Raw genomic sequence first — 17,162 nt, forward strand, 5'->3', positions numbered from 1 at the left:
GGTCTACCATTTGGCGGGAATATGTGACGTCAAAGTACATGTCAACAAAGCGATCCAAAGCACAGAGAAGTGAACATAGTTGATTTTATATTGTATTACTTGATAATTTCAATAAATAAAAGATGGAAAGTAGTGGAAAATCAGTTTATAAGTACTGCATAGTTCCAAAGTGCAACAATACAACGAAAACTGCTCCTCAAAAAGTATTTTTTCTTGTGCCGAGGAATGCAAACATTCGATTAAAGTGGTGTAAAGCTATAAAAAGGGACGACTTCAAGAACCCAAAACTGTCTGCAACTAGCTGCTTATACTGTTGTGAAGATCACTTTGATGTAAGTATTTTTATATTTACATAGGTATATTTATATTTAGTGTCATAGTCTAAAACACTAATAAACATATTTACTTCTCGAATATAAAACCTTTCTGACTGCTGTTATTCTTCATTTTCAGGTAGAAATTGATACAGAGAACTTCATTCAGTACCAAATAATGAATAAACAACAAGGGGTACCTGTTATGTCTACGTAAAGATATTGTGCCCCACAAATGTCAGTGTCAGAAAGTAAATAGGCCAAAACCTGTGAGGGAGGCTGCTCTCAAAAGACAAAGACTTAGATTGCTTCAGAAGCTGTTCCCAGAGAAGTTATGGAAGAAACTAATTTATGTGTAGGTCCTGTGGATACAGCAGATAAAACAATCACCAGAGAAATACATTATTGTGAAGCTGGTCCTAGTTCATCTTCACACGTCGTTTTCTCAACAGAAAATAAAAGCCTTGCTTGTGACAAAGCCGTTCAAGTTAACACAATGAAGCCAACGACAATAAAATATAGAAGCAAAGGTGTCACTGTTGGTCCTAAAACAAAAAATGTAGCATTATCACCGTTTCTAGTACCAGTTAAAAACACATCAACTTCACCTATTAAAACCGCCCAGATTGCCGGTATGAAAAGGAAGTTATTCCCAGATACAAAACCAACAGACGATTTATCTATTACATCGCAATCTTCATCAATCTCTAGTGAGTATGAACAAGAAACTACTTCTTCCGAAACGAGTTGGTATCAAGATAACAAGGACGGACAATTTCAAAATGTAATGCGTAGTGCAACATTGACCGCTGTGGAAAAAGAGCCTAAAATGATGTTAGGACGGCCTAAAGATAGTTACCATTTGATAAAACTATTAAGTGATAATATCCCAGTTCCCACTATTGACATTTTAATAACCTTGAAGAAAATAAAGTTAAATGAATCATTTGGCATATTAGCTATACAATTTGGCTATACACAGAGCACTATATGTGGAATATTTTCGAAAACAGTAATTGTTCTAGCAGAAAAAATGAGGGAGTTAATTGTGTAGCCTAAACCATCTGACATAGTTAAAAATTTACCTATCGCTTTCAGAGCACGGTATTCTAAAGTTGTTTCAATTATAGATTGCTTAGAAATAAAAATTGAAAAACCGTCCAATGCAATCCACCAGTCTCAGTCATGATTACAATATAAGAAATGTAATACTCTGAAATACCTTATTTCTTGTTCTCCAGATGAGTTAGTCTATTTTATTTCAGAAGGATATGGTGGAAGGGCTTCTGACATCATTATGGTAGAAAATTGTGGCTATCTAGAATGTTTGTTTACCTCCAAACACAGCTGTTATAGCAGACAGAGGCTTCAAAGACTTGTCTCATTTGATAGAAAATAAAAAATGTACCCTTATTCGGCCTCCTTCAGTGTTCTACAGCAAGTACAAAACATGGGTGAAGCAGTCCAAAAGAATAGCACCATTAAGAATTCATGTAGAGCATGTAATAAACAGGTTGAGAGAATTTCATATGTTGTTGCCTCATGCATGTGTACAACACGGCTTAGTTCCGATAGTAGATGAAGTAATAGTAATAGCATGTGGCATAATCAACATGCAAAACGTTTTAATAAAAAATAAATAACATTTTCAAGTGTTTTATTTGTATTCATATTGGTGTGGCACACTCAGAAGGTACTTACCTTATTTTCAATGTACAAACTCCAAATAGAATGAATATAGGTTACAAGTAACTTGGCTAACTGACAACTAAAATTTCAACTTGCTCCTCATACTATGATTTATTTGATATTTTTACATATAATAGGAATATAATAGGAAAAAATAGGAAAAGTAGCATTACTCCAGAAGAGCATGCTTTTTTCCAAAATATTTGCACAATAGTTCTCATCATAATTTACAATATAAATGTCTACTTCCTTTGATATTTCATAATCATGATGTGCAACACAGAAAAGCCATTTTTTTTATTGAAAAATACATCTGCATTTGGACCTGAGCCATATATTTTGGGGATATAACATCTTTTGAAACATATCTACTCATGGCTTTCTCATATGATGGACATTTGATTTCAATACTGTAATCAATACTCTCACCATCAGGAGATGCACCAAATACGGGATAATTAGGGTTCAAGATCAAACCACACCCATTAATTTTTAGTTTCATTTTTTTTTCGACTTCTTTCAATAATGTTTTCTCTAGCAAACGCCCTCTTTTCATCGCCTCTGTGTCCTTTAATTTAATTGCTACCATTATACTTTCCCATAAAATGCCTTCGAAAACTTTGCAGTGTGCTGCTTCATGCATCTTCGAAGCAGTAATCCTAACATACCGTAGCTCATGCCACAGCGGACAGTCATTCTGATCAATTGTAGCTAGATTAGCTTCATTGCAAGATGATGTGTCCATCATACTCCTGCAATAGTTGATGAACTCTGTGGCGTTAGCCGGTTTATTTGGTAGTGTATTTACTAAATGATGAATGGATAATTTTTCTACGCTGCTTTTTTCCTTGTAGTATATCATGAGGTGACTTTCCATGTGACCGATGCTTTTGCTATGGTTCATTAGAGTTGGCAGAAGGCTTCGAGTATTGGCAGATGGAGCAGGTTTGGCTTTTGAACTACTACCTAACATTATGTTCGGGAGTAATACGAGCTTTCACTACACATATGTTTGCTTCCCTATTTATTTGAACATATCCAATAGCTGAATCGCCATAAGAATATCTTTCGGACCTAAAAACACAAATATTATCAGGTTAGAATAAGAAGTGATTGTAAACATTTTCTTAAACAAATTTTTCACTACATCATTTTAGGTTATGTACACTTTCTCAATGTTAGTAAGCAAATAACTAGAAAACTGAACGAAAAGCTGAAATTAAAGATACTTATATACAATAATTATTCAAATACCTTGCAGCTTTTACGCCTCTTATCTCAGCTGAAGTGAAATCGGGATGATTTGCGAAAAAACTTGTCATCATGAAGACATCTATTCTCGGCAAATTGTCAGATTGTGCCATAACAAATTCGGCTTCAGTCATTGTATTTATTTTCTGGGACGTTCACAGTAATGATAAAATGTTAATAGCCAAATAACTGTTTGCAAAACTCTAATTAGACGAACAAACAATAATAGAATAGTACAGAACAGCATGTAAATAAATGTTGTTGACATGGACTTTGACGTCATCCTAAGATCCTACCAATCCCGTTGCGTTTTACCTAATTTGAATCTGTCTCGTAATTTTTACAATTTCAATTATGAAATATTTAAAATTTCTAAAGTATATAGTCATGTGAACCCATTTACATTGATCTGATATCAAAATAGATTAGGAAAAAAATTAAAATGAGCTATTTTATATTACATGCGTATGACCTATTTAAGGACCCTGGTGAAGACTGACCCATCACAAACGGTGCGTGGGATGGTGACAAAACTGGGCGTCAGTTCCCATGCTGTTTTTGATGGTTTGAAACGAATTGGAAAGGTCGAAAATCAATCAACCTTTCTCGAAGCTCAAAATATATATATATATATATATATATATATATATATATATATATATATATATATATATATATATATATATATATATATTTATTTCAATTTCGATGTATATACTTTGCACTACTCTTGATAGCATACCGTTTTTTCATTCTATTTTGTTCATACGGTTGGATGGAAGAGCAATATCTGCGATGATTTTTCATACGCAGATATTGAATCATGCCATTTGATTGATTGTAATTGTATGGAACCATCAATAAAAGCCATTATTATTAATATAATATAGATTTACAAATTATATTTGTAAATGCCACCGTTTTTCCCTATTCTGTATTTGGGTTCACAAATAAATGACTAAATAAATAAATAAATAACCTAGACGACATCAACACGTTTTTTAACTACTTGAACACAAGAGAACTCACGTCACGTTAGAAGAATAAGTTTATAACCAACTTCCTAATCACAAACCACCATACGTTTAGACAGATTTATGGTCATGTGATCTATTCCGATCAATAATAATGAACTGATGAAACTCGTGTCTGGTTAATATGCCGCACTCCATTGCCTATTTTGTTTTCTCGCTAAAAATTCAAACTGTATCCAATGAACGGCTTCAGATAATTATCAATTTACGACAGGCAATGTGTGGGCAAGCTTAATTAAATGTACAGATAAATTAATATTGAAAAAAAACTTACCTGAATGTCCTCCAGATAAAAGTCTGTGTTCATATTAATTAGATGTCCTGAAGCGACTGGTTTTTGAAACTTGAAGCAACTCAACTCCCCCGTGTACCATTCGAATTAAGCACAATCATCTGAGAAGGTGGCTCCCCATTTGCATATCTGATTGAGCATGTGACGTGAATAAAACCGACATCTTATTTGAAACATGCCTCGTGTTCTGATACTTTTTATTTTGATTCGCCTCGGTACGGGCAACATTTTTGCAATGTTAGCACGCCGACATCAGATTAATATCGAAATTAATTTTCCAGGAAAGGTGGCCGGTATGGAATTCGCGTAAGACATATAAACGTGATTGAATATTATACGTGGAATAAAAAACGTGAAGTTACTTATTTATGTTTTTGAACATTTTCACTTATAATTGGGACATGGATTTCATTGGATATTGCAAAAATTATGTTTAATAATAATAATAATAGCCTTTATTATTATTCATGACATGCTTGGACAACAATTTAAAATTCAACAAACATGTAGATACTTTGAAATCGAAGCTCTCCTCTGGATGTTATGCAATACGAGTAACTGCATTTGAGCTCGTATCTGCAGAAGCTAAAATGGTTTATCATTCCCTTTTTGAATCCCATCTTTGTTATGGTATTTGCTTTTGGGGTGTCTGTTCTACCACATGCCTTCAATCATATAACTCTAATGAGAACAAATTCCTCCCCAGGGGAAGATAATATCACGGTGAAAATATTGAAATTATTAAAAAATGACATAACTATCCCACTGCTTCATATATATTACTCCTGCATGGAAAAGGGGGTTTTCCCCAAGGCGCTGAAAGTGTCAGTGATTACGCCAGTATTAAAGGGGGGTGACAAAACAGACATAAACAATGATCACAACACAACAAAAAAATATTTTTTGAATGTTTCCTACACTAAATTAGTCAATTTCTACTAATTTTGGGGTGATAGAAACGAAAATAACAATGAAAAATTTTTATTAGCTCTGGTTTTTGAGATACACAGTACTTAATCTTAAAGAGTAGTTATACTATACGTGAAAAGTGAAAGTACATAAAACAATATTGTTATGTTTCTTTTAGAATATTTTAAGTACAAAATTAATAAAAAAAAACATTATTCTTAGTGTTTTGACAAATAAAAGAAGTTTGTACCACCAAATTTCAATTAAGTCTATCCGATTCATTGTAAGATCGCTGTCGTTTAGCTTGTCTTTTATAAAACACTTCTGGAGCATCCCTACACACAGACCAGCAGTAGTCTGCAAGCATTGCTTCATTCCAACGGCCCTGATATCTCTGTTCCATTAGGGCAATGTCTTGATGGAATCTTTCTCCATGTTCGTCATTCACAGCTCCACAGTTTTGTGGGAAGAAATTAAGATGAGAGTGAAGAAAATGAATTTTTAAGGACATGTTGCATCCAAGTTGGTGGTAAGCTTGAAGAAGCTCTTTAACCAATGCTGTGAAGTTATCATCTCTTTTGTTACCTAAAAACCCATGTACAACCCCCTTAAAGGCTTCCCAGGCTCTTTTTTCATTTCCTGTTAAAATCATGTCAAAAGCAGGATCATTTACGATTTCACGGATTTGAGGCCCAATAAAGATGCCTTCCTTGACTTTAGCATCACTCAACCTGGGAAACTTTGCTCTCAAGTACTTAAAAGCTTGTCCTTCCTGGTCCGTGGCCTTCACAAAGTTTTTCATTAGTCCCAACTTAATATGTAATGGAGGAAGGAGAACATCCTTAGGATCTACAAGAGGCTCGTAAACTACATTTTTCTCATTAGGGTTAAGGTCTCGTGTAGGCCAGTTCATTTTTTTATAGTGAGATTTTCTATCCCGACTGTCCCACAGACACAAAAAACAACAGTACTTGGTGAACCCTAATTGCATTCCTAGGAGTATAGCAATGACTTTCAGATCACCACAGATGTGCCATGTGATTGATTGGAGAAGTGTTTTCATATTTATATACGTTTCCTTCCTGTGAACTGCATGACCTATAGGAATAGAGGGTAGCTGATTTCCATTATGCAGAAGTACAGCTTTTAAGCTTAGTTTTGAAGAGTCTATAAACAGTCTCCATTCAGATGGAGTGTGATCCAAATTCAAGCAGTCCATCAAACCATTAACATCAGAACAAACTACGAGGTTTTCTTTTTTCTCAAAAAAAGGAAGCAAATCTTTTTGACGCTGTCTGTACTGAGATATTTTCACATCATGTTTTAGAAGATTCCACTGTTGTAGTCTTGACCCTAACAGCTCAGCCTTTTCCTTAGACAAGCGAAGATCTCTTATAAGGTCACTCAACTCTGCTTGACTAATTCTGTGCGGATCACTAGACCTATCGCTTACCTCAAAATCAGGGTCATAGGATGTAGAAGGATGGGTTGCTCCTTCTAAACAGTCTTCATCACCTTCCTCTAAAATTTCATAGTTTTGGGGTGGAGAATGGACTGGCAAATTGTCTGAGTGTGGTACAGGCCGAAGAGCAGATGGGAGATTAGGGTATTTAACCGTTCCTCTTTTCTTCATAGATAAACCTTGCTTAATGGGAGGAGTTAGGCAGAAATAACAGTCGTCTGTATGATTGGTAGGCTCACGCCAAACCATAGGTACTGCAAAAGCCATTGCCCGGTTTTTATTTTTCAGCCACTCTCGCAATATGACGGAACAAGAATTACAACATATATGAGGAGCCCATGATTTATCTTGGTCCCCAACTTTCACACCAAAATAATGTTCATAGGCTGTCTTAACGATAGGTGTCATTTTACGTTTCTGAGCCTTAAATGTTATTTCACCACATATATAGCAAAAGCTATCGACAGAATTCACACACTTTCGAGGCATTTCAGATCAGCACTTAAATTAATTTAAAAATCAACTTCACACGATAATTTCAATAGCAACCACGTGCGTACAATTGACAAACTCACATAGGTTATGTTTACTACTTAAGAACAGCTGATGAGAGGGGTGTTATGTAAACAAACATGTGTACCAACTGTTGGTGATGAAATATTTCATTTGTTGAAAACTCAATATACATATATATAATATAATGATACTATATCTTGAAAACAAGAGCTAATATATAATTTTTATGGTCACTTTCGGTTTTAACACGTGGAAATACATTAAAATCATCTAATTTCAACCCCGAAACAAAAACTTTGTTGTGTTGTGTTATCGATCAATATCTCTCACTTCTGTATTCTCGAAACTGTTTGAAAAATGTTTAGCGTATCGACTTTATGATTTTTTAAATAAATATAAAATAATAAATAAATCACAATTTGGATTTATAAAAGGTGTTGGTTCGAACTATGCAGTAACTTAACTTATGGAAAACATTTGCAAAAATATCGATAGATCCAAAAAAGTTTTGACGGTATGGCTTGATTTAAAGAGAGCCTTTGACACCGTGAGCCACTATAAGCTACTGAACAAGTTATATAGTTATGGAATAAGAGGCCCAGGACATGATCTCATGAAAAGTTTTCTTTCCGATCGTATCCAATGTACTAGGGTGTACGGTGAGATGAGTGGATACAAAACTGTTTCCTATGGAGTTCCTCAAGGTACGGTTTTGGGTCCCATTTTATTTGTTATTTATCTGAACGATATGTTATCTTTAGATATTCAGGGAAATATCACTGCTTATGCCGATGATACAGCGATTACCTTTGTGGGGAATTCTTGGCCTGAAGTTATCAACCGAACAAACCAAAATATCTTGTCTGTCAGCAAATGGCTGAATAATAATTTGCTTACTTTGAATAATGTCAAAACAGTAGCAATTCCTTTCAAAAACAGTAGTAATAATAACCTACAAAACATTAATATCAACAAACATAATATCAGCTATGTCGAGAACTCCAAGTATCTGGGAATAATAATTGACCATAAACTAACCTGGAAAGTGCATATATCTAATCTGGTCTCAAAAATAAGAAAAACCATCTATAAATTTCATTTACTGAGAAATATACTGAATACTGTAACTCTTAAAACAGTGTACTATGCTATCACACAGAGCTTACTGCTGTACTGCATAATAGCATGTGGATCGGCATATAAAACAATTATGGAACCATTGGTTACAGCACAGAAATACATTATCAAGATCTGCCTTCGGAAACCTAGAAGATATCCATCTAATCTTCTTTTCAAAGAGTTCAGAGTCCTAACAGTCAAAGAACTGTACCTCAAGAACTTATTGATATTTACCCACAAAACTCGAAGTCCGTCTAATGCATTATCTTATGATAGTGTCACAACTAGAGCTCTGTCTAATATAAATATACAAGTTCCATCCTTTAACTATAAGTTGACGAGATACAGTTTTAATTATCTCGGTAAAAAATTGTACAATATTGTAAATAAATCAATTAGGGATATTAAGTTTCTCAATTCCTTCAAATCAAAAATAACACTGTGGATCGTTGAGAATTCCAACCAGTTGTTGCAATTGTTATATCATCCAATACAATAAAAAGTTGTAGTCACATTTTCAAACTCACACACTTTATATTCAACTACTGTCTACCGACACATCACTACCCCACATCTTTTTTTTCAGCCTTTTTTTACTAATTTTTTTTTCTTAAATTCTGTTGCAAATAATTATGTCTGAGTTCATAGTCCTGTATTACGCGACACATAACACTTACAAACGTTGCACTAGAGACATATTTAATATTACGGAATTACTGTTTGCTACACACGAGCTTGCTCTGTAGTAATTTGTATTATTGTTTTGTTATATTTGTTTGCTCAGATTGTAATATTACACACATCGTGGTGCGTTGTATTTACTGTACACAAAAAGCATATTTATATATGTAAATTAAACTATATCACATATATCATTATTCCAAAATATCATAACGTACTGTAATTTTGGTGCGCTATATTCTCTGTGCTCATATATTATATCTATTTATTTGAATGAAACAATAAATTCTATTCTATTCTATTCTAGTATTACTAATACAAAAACGTGCAATACGATGCATATGGAAATCCAAGCCTAGGGACTCTTGTCGACCTCTTTTTGCCTCTAACAGAATCCTAACTGTGGTCATAATATGAGACAATCTGCCTTCTCTTCAAAAATAGGGTATTGTTTAACAATTTGGACGCGCCATTGTATCAAACCAGGCAAATATTCATCTTTAAATTACCGCTGCCTTCTTCGACCCTAGTTAAAGATTCCATTATTTACAACGATCTCAAAATGTTCAATCACATTCCTCAAGCTATAAGAACCATAAATGACCTTAGAGCTCTTAAGAAAGAGTTGAAAGACTTGCTTTCTGTGAGACCTTATTATAGCTTAGCAGAATTCTACGATGATAATTTTAATTGAGAAGACTAACTGTAATATCTACGGTATTTTATTGATTTGATTTTATTCAATTTAGTTTAAATTGATTTATTTGATTTTATTGACCATGTTCTTATATCCTGAACGTTTGTTATTATTTACATGTCTCTTTTCAGTTCATGTTATCACTTACATTTAGTGATTTTACTTTTGTGATTTCAGGTATATGTTATTTATATTTCGCAGAAGGCTTTGTCAATAAGAATTCATTCTTCAGACAATAAAGTATATTTGAATTGAATTGAACACTAAGTCTTTGGATTGCAGGCTTTTAAGATAATAAAGAACGAAGTTCAACTGGGAAGCAGGAAATGCTACTCTGTAGCTCTTCCAATCAACAGGAATGTTTTCAAATCTGAGGTTCAACTAAGACTCCAAAGGACAATGATAATAATTATAAAGTATATATTGGCTAACAGTAACTTTCCATTTACAGAGCAATTTCAGATGAGAAATGAAATTGATTATTTGTTTGAAAGTGGTTGACAATGTTTCATGGTGAATTTTACTTGTTCGGACTTCCATTGTCAAATAATAATATACTTATTGTCATTAAGAATAAATCTTGTGGAAAAAGCTTGTGAAAATTACATACAATTGTAAGTATAGAAATATAAAAAGTGAATATAAAAACAGATACAAAAAAGTAAAGTTAGAACATACACTATAGTTCAATATCAAAATTTTGTCTCAACATGGCTGTGTACAGACTTGTTTGAAAATATTATCAACACTTATATAATAGACTTATAAACATATAATATAACATAAATAAACGCACCCATTGAAACAGACAAACATTTAAATCCAAACAAGAATATAAACAAAAATCTTATATAACCTGAATTCAAATATGAACATTTTGTTCGTAAATTTATCATTATAGAACTCTTGCAAATTATAAAAGGGTTTGTCAGCCAGAAATGTTTTTACTCTTATTCTTAACCTTTTGTTGGACAAATTTGCCTATCTTATATCTGAGGGCAAGTGTTTAACATCTTGACCCCATTGTAATAAATATAATTTCTGACCAAATTTGTTAAAGGAATTGTCAATTTCAACGCGGTAGAACGGGTGCTATAAGAATGGCGTGAAGCCTCAAATAGGGACATATTTTTGTAAATGAGGCAAACCGTTTCCAAAATGAACAAAGCAATCACTGATAAAATATTTTGTTCAGCGAATTTGTGTCTGCATGAATCACGAGGTTTAATTATATACATATACCTGATAGCCCGTTTCTGCAGTACTAATACAGACAGAAGTGCTGATGGGGGAATGTCCCTCAATTTGGGTTATTACAGCAAATGCAAGTTTGAACAAAATAAAGTTGAGTTCAATTCATGAGTTTCTCGAAAAGTATTCAAATTGATGTTTCAAATGTGGGGTTTTAATTTCCAAAGGGATTTGTTTCTTATTCACATATTGGCAACAGCGCCTAGAATGTTAGATCAGAGTTCAGGTGACCTAGATATTCTACTTTGAAAAAGGAAAATTATCTTTATAAATCAACAATTGAAGCAAAATATAAATTATAGTTCAATATCACCTCCACATGCCACATAAACAACAGTTGTTTTGTTATTTATTTATATAGAGGAAAATACGTTAGGTGCACAAAATGTCATATGTTACAGAATGTCTCGGAACTCGGAACATAAGTAAACAGAGCAGCACGCCTCTGAAATATGCCATCATACATGTAACAAATTCATTGTCCTTCATTAGCTATAACCGATGTTGCCAAATGGTGAAATAGAAACGAATCCCTTTGAATGTTGAATGCATTATTTCATTCCTCTTTTTTAAGTATATAAATAATTTTTTAAAGAAAAAGGTTGAAATGATGAGTTTAAAATGCGTTGTTTTAGAGCTCTTTTATGAAAACTACTTGATTTTCGTCAGGAGGAACATTCCCTATTGCATACTCCCCAAAACGGTATTCCATAACGTGTGTGGGATTTAACGAGGGCGTAATACACCGTTCTGGCAGTTTTGATTCCCAAATTTATTGAACTTACTCTGACTGCATAACATCCAGAACAAATTTTACTTTTAAGTTGTTTAATATGCTCAATAAATTTGAGCTGTTGTCAATGTGAATACCTAGAAATTTAGATTGAGTCTCGTTCCTGATCACCAAGTTATCACCGAATGACAAGTCAAGAGCACATCTGAATGATAGAATGTCTGTTTTAGTGATATTGAAGGATAGCAAATTAGCATCACACCACTCCTTGATTTTTTTCATATCAGTAGATATTGCATTGTGTATATCATTTGAGTTTTTGTTGTTCCACAATATCGTCGTGTCATCAGCGAAAAAAATAAAACTTCCAGAAATGCTCAAATTTGGTCCCAAAACTGATCCTTGTGATTCTAATATAATCTGATAATTCTAATATAATTTGAAATCTATGAAAGAACAAAAAATTGAAATAGAAATATCAATTTCATATGAGCAATTAAACATGAATTGAAAATACAATATAATAAAAAAATCGAAATAAAAGATGAAAATGACCATGCACAGAGAAAAAAGAATAAAAATAAAAAAAAAACGAATAAATAACAATATAATAATGAAATAATAAGAAAGCTAACAATTGAAAAAAACAAAATGAAAAAGTAGTAAATTCAAAAGATTTAAAACCAAATTACTTCACGACGTTTTGATTGTTAATATCGACAATCGTCTTCGCTTGATCACTGGAATATTTCTTCTGGACATGACTATATCTAGGTTATTCGAGCGCTTTCACCTACCTCCTGTTCCCTCTCTCCGTTTGATCGGTTCAGTGGGAATTGACTGTTTTCCGCTTGATTACAGGTTTCCATATGTTGCTTATCTCTACGCTAGCTTGGCTGAATGCGTCGTTGGACAACATATAGGCAGCTTCTTCGAACTTCCTCTCAAACCAGTTTTCATCCCTGTTGTTTTTGATGTTGATGAATCCAAACATACCCTGCTATTCCCGATTTGCTGGTTTCTCCTCGCTGTGTGTCTCTCTTGTGCTCGGCAATGCGGACTTTCAATGGCCTTTTAGTATCAGCGATATAGGATTTGTCGCACTCACAGGGTATCCGGTGAATGCAATTTTAAGAGTCATAGTCCGCGTTGGTGGCATAGTTTTCGTGGGGCTGCTACGGATGGTATTTCCAAATCTGAAACAGGTTCTGATGCTGTATTTGGACTCAATCCTTCTTATCCTTTCCGACAATCCTCTGGCATAGGGAAGGGCATGCACAGGTTGTGGCGACTTTTCTTCTTAACAAGGCGCTTGATGTCCTCTAGCCAAAGTCTGTTCCACCATCACTTTGGAGTATCTATTTCGTTGAAGATCTTGTTTGCTGATGCCTAGTTCGTTCTCGAGACTTCTTTCGTATCACAGAGCTCATTTGCTTATTTTTATTTATTTTTACTCTGTGGTCGTTTTCATCTCTTATCTTTTATTGTATTTTTGACTCGGGTTACATCATTCAATACGCATTCTTCTAGTGTCTTAGGCATATCCAGTATCTGTCTAAGTTGTTCGTGAACTTGACATTCGATTAAGAAGTGATGAACCGTTTGTATTCTATTCTAGATGTTGCATATTTCTGGTCTATCGCCCCGTAATATGTATGATGTAGTGAGACGGGTATGCCTATTTTCAAGCGGGTTATGATCACTTGTTCATGTCGTGTCAATCTGCATAAAGAATTTGTTTTGTCTACTTTGGGTTTGACAGCTTTGAGTTTCCCATTCTGATTGCCAGTCATGTTTAGTTTCACTATTCTTCAGAGGTCATTGGATCGAATCGGTATGTCATCGAGGTTGTACCTGCTGCTTGACGGGCTGCGTTATCAGCTGCTTCATTTCCAGGGATTCTGACGAGTCCCGGAGACCAAATAAAGTATTTATTTTTTCTGTCATTCAGTTGGTCAATACAATTTAGTGTTGAACAAGTGGATCTTCTGAAAAATTGTTCTCCTTAGCCTGCAGAGAGCTCAATCAGTATAGGCAAAGCATACCAGATGGCGTTTAATTCTGCAGCTGATATGCTTGAGAATATATTATTAATATTTCAGCTATTCATTCTAATTTGATTCGTTCTTTTCTACATTTCTGATCATATTAGACAATAGGGGATCGAACCAGTAATATTCACAAAGTTTCACATATACCGGGTGTCCCACATTTTATGTGACAGGCAATATCTGGTTTGTTGAAGGAGATACACAAAAGTGTTTCATACAAAAGTTTTAGGAGTTCATGAGAGCTATATTTTGATATAATTTTTAAATATACAGGGTGTTTAGTGTAGGTGCTACAGACCAAAATTCCATTTTTTAAAATAGAACGCCCTGTATATCATTACATATTCAGATGCTACGTTAAATTCTGATATCATTTCATGTTTGGTTTTTGAAATTCGGTTACGGTGTTGTTGAGTTATTGCTTAAAATGTAAAGTCTTGAGAACGACTATTATTTTTTAAAATATCTCATACAATTATTCTCTCTGCATCAGATCACATGAAAATTAGTCAAAATTTTGGGTGTTCGAAGTAATGGTTTCAATTTTGAGTTGTGGAATTCAGTCAGGAATCATTTTGAATATGAAACAATTGCAAAATTGAAAGAGGTGTATTCGAAAACAAATCTTTGATTAATAACAACGTAAATAATATAACTTGATAAATCATTTCATAAGAATGGTAGGTACCTAGAAATAAGTCATAAAAATTGTTCAAAGTGATGCCCATTAGATATTATACAGGCTTCGAAACGTCAAATCACTTCTCTCGTACAAGTCGCTCTTATAATATCAGGCATAATATCACTGCACGCTAGTCGAATTTTCATTTTCAGATCATCCACATTCAAAGGGGGACTAGTGAAAACAATATCTTTTAAATAACCCCATAGGAAAAAATCAAGCGGTGATAAATCTGGGGAACGAGCCGGCCACCGAATTGGACCCTTGAACAATCCACACCATACATTAATAATAGGTAATATTACCTGAATACAAGCAATGATTTCAAGTCGTCGTTCAAAGTCTGTGGGTTTCAAACCTTGTACCAACTGAATTTTGAATCGGTGGTATTTATTTTCTTTCAGAATTCTCTGTACATTAGATTTACTCACACCGACTTCTGCAAGAGTACGGATAGAAACATGTGGATGAATAATAATATAAGCCAACACATTGATCTCTAAATCTTCAGTTTTAACAGATCTCGTATGATAACGATGCTTTATAGTAGAAGGAAATGATCCAGTTCGCAATTTTTCTACAACTCTCAAAAAAGTCATTCGTGACGGAATGGGTCTGTCTGGTAAATGTTCTTGGTATAGGCGTTGTGCTTGACGGCAGTTTTTCTGACATTCCCCAAAAATTAATAACATATCAATGCAATCACTTGGACTAAACGCGAAAGGCATACTGGAGTTTTCGCACAAAGAACACAGTTACTGTTTTGCAAAGAATCACTGAATCGAACTGACAAGTAGATATAATTCAACAACATTTGTTACTATGGCATCAACAAGCATAAGCTACTTGATGAAATTGTGCAATATAAAGCAATTCTCCCTCAAGTTAGTCACATTCTCAAGAATTTCAATATTATATTCAACTGATATCGATATGGTATCGTAGAGGTGAGAATAATTGTTTGTATTCAGTAGTAGTCTAGTTCAATTTAATAAAAGATATAGACTGGATTCGTGTACGAGTAAATAAGTTTTTTTGAAACTTTATATTTAAGGAAAAGTGCAATAACTCAACAACGCCGTAACCGAATTTCAAAAACCAAACATGAAATGATATCAGAATTTAACGTAGCATCTGAATATGTAATGATATACAGGGCGTTCTATTTTAAAAAATGGAATTTTGGTCTGTAGCACCTACACCAAACACCCTGTATATTTAAAAATTATATCAAAATATAGCTCTCATGAACTCCTAAAACTTTTGTATGAAACATTTTTGTGTATCTCCTTCAACAAACCAGATATTGCCGGTCACTTAAAATGTGGACACCCGGTATTTGGTGGGCACACTGGAAGACTGTAAATCAAATTAACTAATATAACAATTTGTTCAGGCCAGTCTCGACTTACCTAATGGCGTGACACCTATCAGAAAACTACTATTTTCCTGGCTAATACCACGAAGGGCGTTGGATTATATCCAACAGGTGTCAGCGCAGAAATATTCGTGGTATTAGTCAGGGGAATAGTTATTTTCTAATAGGTGTCAGACCATTAATCTATAGTGTAGGTAAGTCGAGACTGGCCTGAGCAAATTGTTCTTTTATTTAATTTGATATACAGCCATTTTTCAAGTATGCCCACTAAATATATGTGTAGGTTTCTTCCCTTATACGATTGGGAGAATTTTGAATATGCGGTTGGTTAGTACCTTGTTTACCAGATGGAGCGATGACAAATTTGTTGTTTGTCATTCGCTTCAGCTTGGTTAGGGGAATGATACTCTGAAAGGAATTAGATTTTCAATTATTGAATATCATCAACTTTAGGTTGATGATGGCCACTACTTTGCATTGACGAGAGGCCAAACAGCCCGAAACCGGTCTGCAAGTGTGCCCGTTCTTATAATTGAAACTCTAATGCAGCAGTTGTATCGCCAACAGCATATTAAGGAAATACTTCTGTGAATATTTCTGCACTGACACCTGTTAGATATAATTTAACGCCTTTCATGGTATTAGCCAAGGAAATAGTTGTTTTCTGTCCATTAACCTACTTGTGTTTGATCACACTGTATATTAACTTACCTAATAACAATATAGAGAGACGATGTTCAACAAAATTGCTCTTCCGAAAAACCCCCATAAAAGTATTGATTTTATTCGGAAAAATACTATGGTAATGTTTAATATACACTTGAGAAATATTTATGCATCCAGCATAAATGTTGAGATGGACTTCATAACCAGAAATAGATGCTCGGTACATTTGCTTCTCGCGAAAAGCATCACAAAAATCCTTTCGTGTCTTTCATCATAAATTCACCGCAATTTATAACGACCCTCGAGTAAATCAACAACACTTCAGAACGTTCATTTCCATAAATTTCTTTTAGGAGGCAACGTTTCCCGTCGAATTAACATACCAAGTGCGTATTAAATTCCGTACGGGAGTGCACGCAAATACTCGAAATTACAGT

The 17,162-nt window shown here is 34.1% G+C and overlaps 1 protein-coding gene across 4 annotated transcripts in view; it reads left to right on the forward strand.

Moving 5' to 3' along the window:
* LOC111509749 (cGMP-dependent protein kinase for) overlaps nucleotides 1–17,162 on the forward strand; it is a 509,933-nt gene that overhangs the window by 191,073 nt on the left and 301,698 nt on the right. The window lies entirely within an intron of this gene.

The sequence above is a fragment of the Leptinotarsa decemlineata genome, unplaced genomic scaffold, assembly GCF_025532065.1.
Source record: "Leptinotarsa decemlineata unplaced genomic scaffold, Ldec_3_MD MMD2_tig00001393_RagTag_RagTag, whole genome shotgun sequence".
NCBI lineage: Eukaryota > Metazoa > Arthropoda > Insecta > Coleoptera > Chrysomelidae > Leptinotarsa > Leptinotarsa decemlineata.